The following is a 14889-nucleotide window of genomic DNA, read 5'->3' on the forward strand; positions in this document are numbered from 1 at the left end:
AGATGCTCTGCACAGTTAAGCACAACTGATAAGATATTTATGATGAGTACGAGTTTACTGTCAAAAATTAATTTAATTATTTACAGCTACGAAAATTTAATAATTATTATGTTACAGCAAACTGATTAGCAAAGCGATGGTACTCTGTGAAATTATCGTGTCGGAAGCAAGCTGTTTTGCTCGCTTCCCCTAGTTATTATTCATATATAGTGATAAGCGTGTAAATTGCGTTTGCGAGACACTTGATGTTGCCCACATAAGGGGGAGAGATGCAATCATAAATCATGTCATAAATTGTCAATATAAGTCTACGCAGAGCGTCTAAATATAGATGGCGACAAGCAACAATAAATTCTTTATCGACAATCGGCTGCTGCTGGCTGGCACACGCAGCTTATGCCAGGGACATTAAATGCAATCAAATTGAAAATCAAACCCAATGAAGACATTTGGCCGCAATTGAAGCCAAAGCGAGCGAACTGCGGTGAACCCAACTATAGCCGCAGCAATAGCCACGACCACGCCCTTTGTTGCATTAGCAGCACTCCAAATCGACAAAAAGCTAAAGCGAAAAAATGGCAACAAAAAACTAGCAAAAAAAAATAAAAAAAGAGAGAAAAAAATAACGACCAACTCAATAGGATTTACATTTTCCAGCTATTGAACATTGCGCTCGGTTTTAAAGCGAGAAACGGAACGAGCATCGAATCAGTTAAGTCAGCATGTCTCTGGCTCTAGGTCTGGGTCTCCGTCGGACTCCTGACTCTGACTCTGGCTCTGGCTCTGACGAGTGACAAAGACCAAAGACCGAAGCAAAAAAATGTAAAAACTATTAAGCGGCATTAGCCGCGCATTGCGCTTTGTATTTGTGTGTCGTGGTCCTGCTGCCGTCCCCAATTCCTCATCCTGTTTTAGCTTTAGCTTTAGCTCGTCGTCCCCTACAAATCATTGGCAAGCAGGGCATTAACGACAGCGACAACTACTTTGATCTTACTCATAAAAAAGGGGGTTTTACGCTTTTTTTTTTTTTATTAGACATATGAATAAAGATGAATCTTTGACGCAAATTTAGTAATTACAAAAATTATAAACTATTTACACCATTAAAATGAGGCACCAGAGTATAAATTTAAAAGTTATTTGCTTTGAAATTTAAAAATTAATTTTATACTGAAGAAAATATAAGTATGTACATGTACTATTCGATTAACTGCAGAGAATCGAATTATCTCACTGGCCAACTTACTTGAGTTAAACCTGCTTTTAGCTGTTGCTTTTCGCGCTGTTTCCGTCCAACTTTTGATCGAATGTCAAGCCATTTGAGTCAACGTCGGTCGCTTGGTCGCATGGTCGCTTGGTTGACCATTTGATTCCATTTCCCAGCTCCACTTAGAGAGTACGACCCTTTCGCCTCAGCACTTGCACGTTAAGCGATGTTGGCGGGTTTTCTTTTTCTTTACTTTTTTTCATTCATCCGCAACAGGCTCCGCTATATGTATGCACATCCTCATCCCCAATGCTCATCCATTATAGCTACGGTTGTCCGTCCTGTCTGCTAGCTGTCTTGGTTGTTGCTGCTGCTGCACTTGCAAATCTAATTTCATATTTTATGAAGTGGCGGACCGCGATACCTTGCCTTCCACCTTGGTCGTTGTCGTTGCCAGCGATTGAAAGTCTCTTCATTTTTGAGGGCATTATTTTTTACGTTTTTCACCTTGTGGTTATGGGTTTGGTTTGGTTTGGTTGCATTGCATCGAGCCTGGCCTGGCCGACACGTAGTGCTTGCTGCAAGCAACCGAAATTGAACTGGAAAATCAATTGTTGAGCACATAAATTTGTTAGTACGAAAATTGCACCGTTGGGTAAAATTTATTTCGCAAAATTGCACTCAAAAGCGAACCGCAAAGAAAAAATAAAATGAGCACAAGAAGAGAAATGCTAGTCTCAAATGTCTTCGTCGTCTTAAAGCTTACTACAACAAAATCGAATGCCAGCAATTGTCATGGATAGCATAAGCCTCGACGTCTGTTGTCATATCATTTACTCAAAGGCACTCGGCCTGCATGCTCTGCACTTCATTAGCGACATCTCAGTTCTTGTTGGGGGCACAAAAATGGCAGCAATGTATGGCATGTGCTATTCGTTGGCAAGAGGGGGCAAAGACATGCGGCATGTTGCTGCCTCGTTGCACTTATCTGGGTTAAAACGATGCACAAATATTTTGTAGACACTTAAGCAGCTCAAATTGTAAAGTGCATGCGCTTCTGAGTGTGTGTGCGGGTGTGTGTGTGTGTTGAAATTTATCTACAACATTGCCATTGCCAGGAAGACAGCAACAAAGAGAGATTGGTTGTCACAGGCTTAATGCTTTTGCATGACATCTTACTGCAGAGAGGGGACAATTCAGCGCGTCCAAGCGGCAACGGGAACGGGAGCGGAAACGGATACTGGAATGGCGACATTGTTGAAAACATGCACGTTGAAACTTGTTACACAAGCGACTTCAAGGTGCATGCAGCAAGGTTGAAAGCAGCAAGTGGCAAGTAGCAGGCAGAGCAAAAGAAAAAAGCGTCTGCAAAGAAATCTTTACAAAAGCGGCAATTCATTTTAGCATTTCTCGAATCCGAGAGACGTGCACATGTCAGATGATTGTGACTCGACAACGACAACAACGGCGTCGACGACGACGACATTGCCATTACCATTTCCAGGCAATGTGACCAGCAGGCAGCAGGTAGAAATTCTGTAGCTGCTGCTACCATTCTGGCATGGACCAAGTAGGTGCCAAGATAGCGCAGCTTGCCATTACGGCATACCTGAAAGGACTGCCAACTCTCTGACAATGACAAAGAGACATTCAGTGGGATGCAGTTTGGGAAGCCGGCAATAGAAATGGCAACGCTCGTTCTAGAGAGCCCAAACAAAGCTGACCAAAAGCTGCAATATAAATGGCAAACTGTGTTGTCAGTAGTGCTTACTCTAGTCGTCGTTCCTTCTTAACACAATAGCCAACTAGAGATATTCTATATATATTTTGGTTATGCAATGTTTTTCCTTAAAGTACAAACAAGAGTTTTCTTAAATTATTCAGAGGTAATGCTTAAGCATTGCAATTAATTCAAAGTCTAGTTAACCACAATTTAGCAAAGTCTGCAACCAGTAAGCTAATTCAAAGGCTCGCTGCTACAAAACTGATCTGCGTAAAAGCTGAATGCTCCGCCGTTTAACGTGTTCAGTTGGTTAGCGGATCTACGAACCATGAGAATTCAACTCTCCCAACAGCGTCACACCTGCTAAGCAGCTTAGCTGCTTAGCCACCACAACAGAAGGCAACCCACTGACTGAATGTGATCTTTTGGACGGGGGCCGCTCAGGCAACTTTAAGACGAACGTTGACGTCAACTGTGGCAGCGACAGCGACAGCGGCTGCGACTGCGCTGCTGCTCTAGCCAAACTGGCGATCTGTCAGCGCCGTCAGCATTTAGTTTCAGTCTTTATTCGTCGCTAGCTCTGGCCACAACACGCGGAAATAATTCGAGAAACGGGTTGAATACAGAAGAAAGATAGAGAACCAAGCGGCTGAAATAATTTGAAATCATTTGCAATCGAATTAAGTCAATGATCGGCAACGTTTTAAGACAGGTGTGTGAATTCCACTGAATTGAATGTATAAAATTAGAACGCGTTTATGCGATGACTGGTGAATGAGTTTCGGTTAAGTAATTGTGGTTAATATACATCTAGGTGTATATGCACATATATATATAAATCTGTGGATAATTGCTGTTGTGCCACATCTTTGCCTTAGTTGTTGGCTAATTGCGCGAGTAAAAGATACAAAACCAAACCAAAAAGCAACAGCTCCAGCTCCAGCCCCAGCAACAGCAGCAGCTACAACAACAACATCAAAGCAGCGTTCACATTTCGCATGCGCAAAGTTTGTCTAGTTTTTGTATGTGTATAAGTGTATCTCGCTAAGTGTGTGTGTGTGAGTGTCTCAATCTTTGCTCAATCGCAATCTTTGGGCACTGCCAAAACAGGTTAACTAAAAGCAAACGTGTTCTTTACGTTTGTTGACTTTGCAAACGCAAAAACACGCCAAAGTTACTCAGCAGCAGCAGCAGCAACAACAACAAAAAATACATATATATTTTGTTTACATTTTGTATGTGGAAGTGTGCAAAACTTTAACCGCAACAGCAACGGCAACAGCAACAGCGAGAATAGCAAACTTAGCAGCTGCAACTTAAAGAACTGCAAACTCAGGTAAGAAACCGCAAACCTCATTAAAATTGTAAAAGGGCCCAAGCCTGACGAAATAGCAGCTCAATCTCAAGGATGATATCAGTCGCAAAAATGATAATGCAAAAGCACAGCATTACAACAACAATAACACAACATTCCCGCAAAGCAACAACACACCGGTTGTAACAACAATATCAACAAGAGCAGCGTCGTCAACGACCTGCTCCAATTCAATTTATGCAGCTCAAGGTCAACAACAGCAGTAACGACTTTAAAATGCAAACTCAGCTGAAGCTGCCGCCAACGTTCAACGCTGAATCCGCAGCTGAAGCTGACGCTGAAACTGACGCTGATGCTGAAAGTGGAATACAACCAATAGTGTTGCTTCTTGAGTCGCTCGATTGTTGCCTTATATTTATACCCTGCATTAAATTTGATGTCGAAATGTCGCACGTCATTTCATATTAAAACAGAATATGCTTTTTAATTTTCATTGGACTAAGCAATAAGTGTTTTAATGAGATCAGACTCCAAAGCAACTGATGAGAGCATTACTCCCACTTAAAAATCTCAAATTTGTCTTATTTCCTTCATTTTAAATAAGCCTACGAGAATAATATTTAAGTGTTTTTTTTATCGGGGTTACAGTTCAATTAAATCAAATTAGTTGCTTGCACACATTCCATTTGCAATCAATGCTTTGAGCTTTGCTTGTTGGAATCTGGTTTTAATATCATGTATACGTGTTATAGGCCACGTTTTATGTGAGCATCTCGATTGTATCGCAGCGAAGGGTATCAAGATAAGTTGTAATAAGATTTCTACAACTAATTGAGTAAAGTTCAAAAAGTGTCTTCGCAGAAATAAACTTGAACTTCAAGTCGATTCAGTTTCAGGAAAAGGGTATTTAAGCTGCTGTTTGCTGATGATTGTTGTCTCAAGTGTGTGTGTAAGGTCGTTGTGAGACCTTCAACTCGATGTTGGTCTGGTCATGCTCCCGTATCGCATCGGGGTCTTCGTTTGTCCCCGACTAGTAGTTTATGATGATTTAATTTGCTGCTTTAAAAAACGGCACTTAACCTTTCGGTTTACACACAACAAAACCGCAACAATGCGAGCATCTACTGCCATAGCAACTACACAAACAACAACAACAATAACTAAAACAATTGCGGCAACCGCATTACTTGGCGCAATTAAAACCGCAAAGCTCAACCTGGCCCATACCACCTATAAAGCGTCGGTTGCCCCTTTGTTTATAGTATGTTGTGTGCACATTGAATTCATAAAAACTGAAGAAAAAGGGTCAAATTTTTAAAGGGACGCATATTTAAGTATGGTTAAAGTCGCATTACTTCTGACTAATTGAATTAATAAATTACGCAATGATTATGCAGCATTTATGTGCGTATGTTTAAGTGCTAAGTGTATTCCAGCTCTGACCAAATTGGTTTATACAGGTTCGAAATACTGGTCCTTTTTGGCATTGGACTTGGTCAAGACTTGGTTGGCGTCTTGGTTCGCATCATTTAATTATTTCACATGAATTGCACAAAATGTGTTTATAACTTTCAGCGAGTCGAGTCACTTAATAAAACATTAACCATTATATTGCCCGATAAAAACGAATAAAATAAGCAAAAACATTCCCTTATTGCTGCCTATGAATTTCGATTTTAAGTTTATTTTCGTTCTTTTTTTTCGTTTTTTTTCGCCACAACAAATGAATCTTTGTCATTGACGGTCTTATATCGAATTGAAGCTACCATTATCGGCTGCTTGTGAATAACACTTAGCATTTTACAAGTCATTCTGATATGCAATTATGTTGATTGTATCGCTGCCTCGTAATACCCTTATTTACATATTCATTTGTGGACTTAAAATAGAATAATAACATATAATGGAATTATGTGAATGGTCTCAAAGAACAATTCGTGATGCATTTGGGTTATTGTACATTAAATAATAATATCAGTTTCATTCGGTTTCAACCTTTTATCCCTAGCTATTCTAAATTCCAAAAATCCCAAATCATATGTAAAATATTAGTTTAAAAGCTTTGACAATTTCAAAGCCAAAAAAGTAAAATACAATAGCCAAACTTTTATCTGAATAATTTCGATAGTCTAACATAAAATAAAATAAAATGAAGTTTTGCAAATTGTCTGCTAACAAATATAGAAACAAAAATTCTAATTAGTCCGAGTGAAATTTAATGCGAGTTTTATTTCATGTTTGAATAAACTTGTTATTTCAAATTGCCAATAGCAATGAAATACATTTAACATTTTGGGCACTTGTTACGGTTTTGAAGTGGAATTAAAGGCGTACAAAATCCTGGTAAATTAATTCCATAACTACTAGCACTCTATTGTTATGAATAACAATATATTACAAAAAAGTGGAAAAAAAGCTAGAAAATAAATGTGTGTTTACTTGAAAATGTTCATGATCAGTTCTCCAAATATAAAAATCGGCAAAAACGTAAATTAAATGTATCCAATTGTAGAGAATTAATTTTTGTTGGAAACCTGTTAGTGTTCTCCTTTTTTAGTTCAGCACTTTTTAGTGTGTATATAAAATGCTTTTTATTTTGACAACAATTTGCACGGGCTGTCAACACATCTGCCGGTAAACGATTTTTATTGAATTTTGTGAAGGCGATTTAACATTTCGACCATTTGTTGTACTAGTATTTGCAGTCAAACGGATACCGCCGTAATGGCAATTGATTTACAAGCTATTCGTGTCAAGTTACAAAAAAAACGCATGGCAAATTAAATGAATCTATATGCATGCCTTTATATGTAATTATTCAATTAAAAATACCGCACATTTATATATATTTATCAAACTGACAGCGCGCAAACGTAACCGCCAATAAAAATAGTCAACCGTATACAAAATGCACAAAAATTAAACGAAAAAAAAAGATTGCATCCGAAAGGGCGATGCCAAATTGCACTTTATGAAATAATTTAATGATAAATTGAATTTATTTATTTGATTTCATTTTAAAATGGCTGTAATGTCATAATGAGCGGGGCTTCGAATGTGTTCAGAGTTGGGAATGAGTTTATTGAAGGGATTTTATGATATCTGATATATGCCATAGAAATAGGATTATGTAAAAAGAATTGAAACTATAATCAGCGGCCAGTTAATCTTCTTATACAGCTTAAATTCTCTTTCAACGAAATTGCGTAAATGTGCCAGTAATAAAGTATTAAATTATTGTGTCAACTTTTTTTGCGAAACTTCTTTAAATAAATATCCAACTCCATAGAGAGTATTTAATTTGGCAGCGTTGTGTTTAAATCTCTTAAGATTATAATTTCCTATGATTGTGGTCGGAACGTCTCATGTGGATCATAATAAATGTTAATAAAAATCAATTTAAATAACTTTCAATGATGATTTCATGCCACAAATTATGCAAATGAATGTGTGGATATGTTTGGGGAAAAATGTGAAAATAAAAGACGGAATCAATAGCCTGAGCGATAAACAATCAGCGAATGTGAAAATAGATTTTCCGAGTCATATTTTTTTATGCCTAAAAATAGGAAAGCGTTTTTGGCAACAACTTCATGAAAATATGCAAAGTTTTTGCATTTATTCGACGACGGCGACGATGACAACAACCACTAACAGTAATAAGCCACTTGTAAGGCAGAGAGATAAGACGTCGCCATACCCCGCCCCTCTGGTTGCCCCACCTGCAGCGCTTGTCATCGTGGAGTGTGTCTTATGTACGTCTTAGGTTTGACACATTTGCATAATCTGAAGCAAATCTTTGGTAACAAGTAATCGAAAATAAATTTGCATAACAAATAGCGGCCAAGGCAGTTCCTAGGCAGGATCTGTCCCACACACACGCATACACACATACACTCATAGACAAGCACACACACTCACACAGACACTCAGCGGAAATACCGAAATCTGCACTTGATGCTCGATATCAATAAATATATGCAGAGAATTTATACAGACGCGACTTTTGCATTGGTGCGTGCAAAATTTAATCACAATTTAAATTGAAAATTTCCAATAGAGCAAAAAAAAAAGAAAACCGGTGAACTCTGATGGCAGCGGCTTTTTACATTTTTTTCCTCCAATTTTTTTTGGGCGCCGTATTTTTGTATCTACAAATAGACAAACAACTGACGCAGCTCGCCCCGAGCAACAACGAGGAGCACAACAACATTGTCGAGTAATTGCCAAATGTTTGGATACATATGTATGGGAAGGTAATATTTGCATATAAACAGGCATATGTAGCCGATTTTCATTTGATGTTGCAACTTTTCTTTTCTTTTTTCATTCATTTCTGTTGGCCGTTCTTATTTGCATATCGCCTTTAAAGGTTGCCAGAATTATTAATAATTTTTATGGGCACCTTGGGGGCGGGATATAACCAAATTCTGAGCTCTGATTTCAATGTGAAACAGAAGGAAATTATTGAAATTGAAACGAAATCCGCAACACAGAGAGAAGGCTTCATTAAATTGCCGACTATAGACTCAAGTGCATACTTGAAGCCGAATCAGTCAAGCAGTTGAAATCGGCTTATGGTCGGACCCATTTGCAGTTCAGTTTTGAGGGTTTTGCCCAGACAAATCAGTCAACGATTACTCACCCAGAGACTCAGACTCAGAGTCAGAGTCAGAGTACAAACAAAACTTGACTAAGCGCTGAGCCATCGTGACTAGAGAGCTAGACACAAAACTTGGTCAAAACGAGCTGAAAAGCTGAAAGCCGTAATCTGAGACGGCCAAGCGTAACCGAAGTACTTCTTGTGGCCGTCTGCCACCCTGCCCCCTTCCCCCTTCCCCGCCACCCTGTGTCTCATTGCAAGCAGCTCAACTGTGAAACTGTTGAAAATGCAATGTTAGCGAATTTTTAATTTTTTTTTTTTGTTGCTCCCATTTTAGTGGGAATTTTATTTGGTTTTTATTTTTTGGAAAGCACATGGAAAACCTTGAATGCTCATATGCGAATGCGTACGGGTAATTAAACGACAACTGGAAATCATTGTATTGTTTGTCACGATGTACAGTGTTAATTACAACATTTTATTGTTTATAAACAAATAAAGAAATAAAATGGTAAATAAATTAAACGCATGTAGAACGGCTGCTTGCCACATGAAAAATGAATTATGGCAATGCATAAAGTACACATACAGAGACACACAATATATATGTATGTATGTATTATGCTTATATATGAGTATGTTTTTTTTCTGGTTGGATGCTCATAACAGTATCTGTAACTGCATCTGCATGTGTGCCACATGTGAGTGTAACATGTGTGTGTGAATGTTAAATCACAGTGTTTGCCAGTGTGCAGAGGACAGTCAATTGCAGCAGACAATCGACAAACAAATATTTTTGTTCTTCGCACAAAAATCGTTTGTTATGCCCAGCTGCAGAAGTCAGAGTCACAGTCACAGCGATTCATTTCGATTCGAATCGTTGCCATAAAATACTTATATATTTGAATGAAGAATGGCAAATAAATTTATGTTTTATTCTATTTTATTGGTCAACAAATATGGCTTTTGACTTTTAAATTGGCATTCAACTGCATTTTCAATCATTTGCATTTCATTTGATTGAAAAGTTCGTCTCCTTTTCATCTTTCCAGCTGCAAGATGCTAAAATGAAAAACCATATATAATATATATTTTTTTCTTTGTGTATGGAATTTAATACAATTGCATAATATTATGAAATGTTTAAAATAGCTATAATAAAAACTTGACACTTAAACTGCACAATTCTGCATGCGCAATCCAATTTTCTTTTATAATTTTAGCCATTTCATAAGATTTTTCTTTCATATTCCCATAACGCTTGTGTATAATTTGTTTTATGTCTCGTTTCCTTTCAACAACAATGCCACGCGCAGAGCTTTGCTAAAAAAGCAATAAAAGCCTTTAAATATTTGCACACCCACACAAAAGCGCAAACAAACAAATACCCGCACTTCCTTTCACCCCTGACATGACATACACACACACACACACTTCGAGACGCATCCTTCATGCTCTTATGCAAATAAATGCTAAACACTCTTGAGTTTGGGGCACAAAACAGGGTGTTAGAGGATAACAAAAGTGGAGCGAAGACGCTTTTCTGTCTCGACTTTTACTTGAAGGCTTTCGTTAGACTTGATTTTTTGTTGCGAAGAATGGGAAGACGTTTTGCACACACTCACATGCCACATACACGGCGTATACTTGATAGATTTCAGACGACGACCAAAAGTTCAATGTATGCATTTCGTTTTGGCTTTGTTTGTTTTGTGCGCTGTATTGTGTGCACATTGTTGGGCTTCTCTAAGTGACTGTCGGTGTCAGAGTGCTTTGTCGACATTACTATTCCCAGGCCTATACACAGACGACTTCTCACCTTCTTCTTCACTATCTGCCCGCTTAGTAACAGCTGCCGGTGTTTCGTGCGTTTGTCACACAAATAACAGCAACACTTTCACTGCGATCTGCCTCTCTCTCTCATTCTCTGCCTGTCCTTGTGCATGTCAGGCATTGTCTCGCCGCCCAGCTCAATCCCAGTTCCAAATCCAATCCCGAAGGGTAACCTGAAACATGTTCCACCCAACCAGACACAATGCACTTTATGTTCTCTCCTCTGCTGCCTGCTGATGGCGGTGCTGGCGTCTCGGGGCTGTTGCTTCTTTCAGAAGCTCACACAACGCAACGACGCGTCGTTGCAGTGATTGTCAACGTCATCATCATCAACGTCTGCCTCTGCTGGCGCTAATCCCTGTCACGGTCCTCGACTCGACTGCTCGACTGCTCGGTTGCTATGCTGCAGTGACTCTTGTTCTTGTGTTGTTGTTATTGTCAAGTGCAAATGTCTCTGTAAAATATGCAAAGACATAAATATTTCAATGGGCTTCGTCTGGGTGTGAGAAAAACTACAGCAACTGTTGGCCATCGGAGATGCTCAGAAATCACAGAATGAAGTGATTCACTTTACACTGCGGTTGAACAAAGTCGAAGCTTCCGGGAAAAAACGGTTAATTTGCAGGTTAATGGAAAATGTCAACACAATTTACTTTCGAGTCTTTGCGCTTGTTTATTTTATAGTTTAGACATTAGACAGTGATTTTATTTTCAATAATTGTTTGTTTTACGATAATCTATATATAAATGACTAAAGTCCAAATGGCAACCATTAATTAATATCAAATTGCAGTTCAATTAAGTTATGGTTGTAAATGCTATTGAAAATGGACTGTTAATTGAACTGGTTCTCGATCTTTATGCCTTGAACTGTACCACTAATTGACTATTATTATAAGAAATGAAAGCTTGTTGAGCTGTGGATTTTTATTTACAGTGATTTCTGAAAATGATATCACTGCGCATTTCTGTTGCACTATTGGCGTCAGATTTTCTTTGGGCGTTGGTTGTTTATTAGATCTGTGTTTTTGGGTGTGGCAATGTTAAACTTATAGGTTAAAGTTACATTTTCCATTGTCCAAAACTAACCTTAGACAATTTGCCATGCAATGTGCACGCAAACTGGTTATATAGTTCCTTAGATAGCTAAAAGCAAACACAATACATATGTATATACAATGCAAATTATTATTGGGATAGAGTTAAAGAATATAGTATTATATTGCATTTCAATACACATTTAAATTACATGTCATTTTGTAATAGATAAGCTGCAATCACAATTGCAATGATTGCTGACATCGTTGCAATTGTTTTCAGAGATTTGCATACAGAGTGCACACACACACATGATAAAACTATCTATATTCACTGTCAAGTTGAAGTAGCAAATAGTGATTTTAAAATGCTGCGATAAACACAAAACACTCGACCTCTGTGGGCTCTCGATTTATGACAGTTCGAATATAGGCAGCTTGATTAGCAGCTCGATTTCAGTAACCGGTTATCTCAGTGACTAAGTGCAATAGAATTGTCAGTGTGTTTTTCCCCCGTATAACCTTAGTATTAACTATTTGCTTAGACGCACACTCACTCTTGAGGATGCACATTCCTTGCTCAATCTCTGTTTCTGTCACTTCTCAAGTTCTCAAGGGCCACGTTCAAAGTCAACCAACAATGTTGCATAAGCTGCATAATCATCTGATATACAAGATGTGTTAATTATCATGCAGTTGCTAATTTCATCAGCTCAAAGTGCAACCCCAATCAGTCAAAAATAACAAACTGATCAAAGTTTTAACATATGTATGAAAGTTCAGACGTACATATGTGTAGGCCACTGAGTTACTCAAGTAATTAAATCTTTACAGACTATAATTACTGATTTGTCAAGACATTGAACGCGTCTGAGTTGTTGATCGCCTACAGTAAATTACAAAGTCTAGAGAACACCTCAAAAGCAAATCAACTACAACAAGGAGAACTTTCCGGAAAATAATCTGTAATATGCTCGTACTTGACAAAGTTCATGTGGGGGGCATTAGAGCATGACTTTGAAATTCATTGAATCTTTTCCGTAAATTTATTAAAACAATGATAGGTTCAATTGATAATTATCAGACTCTCTATGCGATCAACATATGTTGGCTAAAAGCGTTTTGCACGAATGACCAATTGTGATTATTTGTCAAATCGATAGCAGCGATGCCATTTTGCAGTTGACCAATTGAAATTGTAATGACGATTGCTTATGCAGCTGCAAACAAGAAATTTGAGTGCACAATTTTCAATTAACAGGCACCAGGCAACAAATACGCTGAGTCAGTTCCAAAGAGGGGCGACGGGTCAGGAAATTGACGTCAGAATAGTGCAACGAATCGCAAATTGTACATGGTTAAAAATATCCAGACACACCATTGATTAATTGTGTGTGTTGTGACAATTCAATTAGCATTTAAATATTTGTATAAATGCGAAAACTATGCAAATTACACGGCCAATCATTAATGTTAATCAATATATACTTGAGACTACGTTTTTTCGCCAAGTGTAGACTGGTCAGTAGCAATTCTGTATTTTCAGTTTTCAGTGCCAGCATTCGCAATCAGAAAATAACACGGAGAGTTAACAATGTTGCGCTAAAGCTCAAAACGCATAAAAGTATGCTACGTGTAATGAAAACGATATGGGTGTGTGCACGAGTGTGTGTGTGTGTGTGACTGGGGTCAACCAAGTGCGCTGGCTACATTGAAATGGCTTAATCAATATTGCTGCGCAAAATGTGGGCAAAATAGTGCAACGCTTAAAATCCCTCTCCTTACTTAAAAGCTTGCAATGTGAATAATCCTTTTATGCCACGTTTATGTTGCAAAAACGATGCGAAATTTATTCCACAAACGCTTACCCAAGTGCTTTATCACTCGCACAAAGCATTAACGATTATTTCGAATGCTATAAAAGAAAAGAAGTCTTGAAATGCGTTTAAGGTAAGTAGACTTCAAGATGTAGAAATTCGTATCGTATTATAGTAATTGGATCAATCAACTAGTTACTTCCCATGTCCAACACTTTTAATGATTTACTCCGCAGTCGAGAGAAATAGGCTGCTTGTCCGAGCTGCTTCGATGATTATTAGTAACAAATGGCTTGTAATAATTGCGGTACTTACTCGTTGTTGGGAACAGAGATACTCACACTCATGTGAACAAAGGCAAAAAATAGGCTTCATTAAATACAAATGTGCTTTGGCAAACGAGCAGCCCACAGAGAAACAACAGTAAGCGGAAGCAGCCAAAACCCAAAGCCCAAAACCCCAAAAATGGCAACAACAAATGATCTATGTATGTTCATTTGTCCGTCTGTGTGTTGTAAGCCGAATGTGTTTGCTCCCAAAATGTTGTGGCTGCTGCTGCCGCTGCTGCTTGGGATATTGTTTGCCGAATTTTCGATTTATATTTTCCAAAAATTGTGAGCACATATCCAGAGGGCTCTTTTAAGAGTTTATTTAGTTCAGTTTATGAGCACAACATTTGTAATTGAAAACTCTAACAATTTGTTATTGCGTTATTTCGATTATCCAAAAAATTGTGTATGTTAAACACAATAATTGGGAACTTGCAAAGCTTTTGTTATGCGCAACATAATTTGCAACAAAAGTGCCTTTAAAAAGTGTTTGGTGAGAGTTGCGGCAAATTATTTGTATTTTTTTATTTTTGCTAACTATTATGGCAAATCTTATAGTATGTATGTAAATGAATGTGTGCGTGTGTGTGTGTGAGTATTTGTATGCGAATTTTTTGTAACTTGCCCATTACTAACACATGAGCGCATTTTTTGGCGTTGACCGGCAACATTTTTGTTGTTAAATTTATTGAGCGTAAAATTTTGTGCAAATTTCTTCTCGTCTTTTTTTTTTTGCTTTTTTGGCTAACGACAACTGCCCAAATGCAGGGCAAAAGAGAAAGAGAGACGCGTTTTGTGCTAAAATAAATATAAATATTTATTACTTTGGCGAAAAGTGACTTTTAGAAGTCCGAACTTAGAGATGGCTCTGGTTTTAGTTCTCGGCACATCAAATGCTTTTTATATGTAAATGAAGCAACTGAATCAAATAGTGTGTGTATGTGTATGTGTGTGTAGAAAAGCCATTGACCCATTTCAAAAGTGCCCTAAACACTGGCCCGTCTCAAGCCAAGTTACTATAGTAA

At 38.0% G+C, this 14889-nt stretch overlaps 1 protein-coding gene across 2 annotated transcripts in view; it reads left to right on the forward strand.

Moving 5' to 3' along the window:
* Positions 1-3493: 3493 nt before the first annotated feature.
* The window catches only part of LOC132785301 (ABC transporter G family member 20), a 45891-nt gene continuing 34495 nt past the window's right edge, over positions 3494-14889 (forward strand). Inside the window, exons 1-2 of one of the 2 annotated variants that reach the window (XM_060791339.1) lie at positions 3494-3642; positions 4177-4266. The gene's annotated coding sequence lies outside the window, so the exon portion shown is untranslated. Of the gene's footprint in view, positions 4267-14889 lie in introns of both variants that reach the window. The other variant, XM_060791338.1, reaches the window with a different exon arrangement.

The sequence above is a fragment of the Drosophila nasuta genome, chromosome 2R (assembly GCF_023558535.2).
Source record: "Drosophila nasuta strain 15112-1781.00 chromosome 2R, ASM2355853v1, whole genome shotgun sequence".
Classification (NCBI taxonomy): Eukaryota; Metazoa; Arthropoda; class Insecta; order Diptera; family Drosophilidae; genus Drosophila; species Drosophila nasuta.